The sequence below is a fragment of the Fopius arisanus genome, unplaced genomic scaffold (assembly GCF_000806365.1).
Source record: "Fopius arisanus strain USDA-PBARC FA_bdor unplaced genomic scaffold, ASM80636v1 scaffold00041, whole genome shotgun sequence".
NCBI lineage: Eukaryota > Metazoa > Arthropoda > Insecta > Hymenoptera > Braconidae > Fopius > Fopius arisanus.
Genome location: NW_011887780.1, coordinates 1095726 through 1096805, shown reverse-complemented (window position 1 = coordinate 1096805; position 1080 = coordinate 1095726). Strand labels below are relative to the sequence as shown.

The 1080-nt window shown below is 35.5% G+C and overlaps 1 protein-coding gene across 1 annotated transcript in view; it reads right to left on the bottom strand.

Moving 5' to 3' along the window:
- Positions 1–655: 655 nt before the first annotated feature.
- The window catches only part of Alg12 (Alg12 alpha-1,6-mannosyltransferase), a gene marked incomplete at its 5' end in the record, with an annotated part of 9596 nt that continues 9171 nt past the window's right edge, over positions 656–1080 (bottom strand). The window contains 1 exon segment of the mRNA XM_011305260.1: positions 656–1080.

Here is a 1080-nt window from a genome sequence, read left to right as displayed (position 1 = left end):
CGCTCAAATCGACTTCACTATAAGTGAAATCGATGCGTCTCGTCGCGCCATTCACGAATCTGGCCGGATTTCTGCGCTACGACCCATAGGAAGCGAGAAAATCGAGTTCTTCTAAATCGACAAAAAATTGCACCTATACCCTTCCCTATATATCGGAAGCACTCTGCCTCGCCGCACTGTTCAGCTATAAATCTCGCATTCCACCTTAGTGGCATCTGGAATATCTCCATGCACTTTTCGAATTAAAAAAAGAAAAATGAAAAAATTTGTCGGCGCCCTCGAAAGCCCCACTGTCTGATGTTGTCCTTGTTTCCAGCGATTGCCGTAGTTAGCGACAAGGCGTCGCTTGAGATCAAGGTTCGGGTTTTGTCCGCGGAGTAGGAGGGCGTAAAGTTGTCAATCGCGAAAAAATTCCCTCCATCCGGGCCTTAATTCAGATTTCATACAAATGTCTAGTAGATTTTTTGAACTTTCTATTGGCATTCAAAAGATTTTATTGAACTATTTCTATATTTATATATCCTATGGAAAATACTACAATGAAAAAATTAATTAATTCTCACTCTTTCACTTTAATTATCCTATTGAGATATTTGAATTTTCTCGGCTTCAATTTTTTTTTTTAATCAAATTTATTCATTTTTTAGGTGTCTTTATTACATCTTATTCTAAATATTTGCTGTTCAGTTATTTCAATAAAAATTTGTTTTCACGTGAGTTTCGTTTTAGAACACGAGTATTGGGGGGTTCTTTTGTTAAATTGTTGATTTGCCAATGAAAAGAGTTTTTCTCAAACTCTGACGGCTGCCGGATTTTAGTTAATGAAAAAATGTCGAATTTTATGAGGATCTCCCATGCATTTCTACGAGGAAGGAACAGAATAATATCTACTCGATCCCTTTATTCCTTCAACGATAATTCTAAATTGAAGAAATTGAAGGAGAGACAAGCATTTTTCCAGGTATTTCTTTCATTTATTTTTTAATGACCCAGCGCATTTTTCGTTTTAATAAAATTATTTTCTGAAGTCCATCAGTTTTAAATTTCAAATTATTCATATTCTTCCCCAACATTAATCAT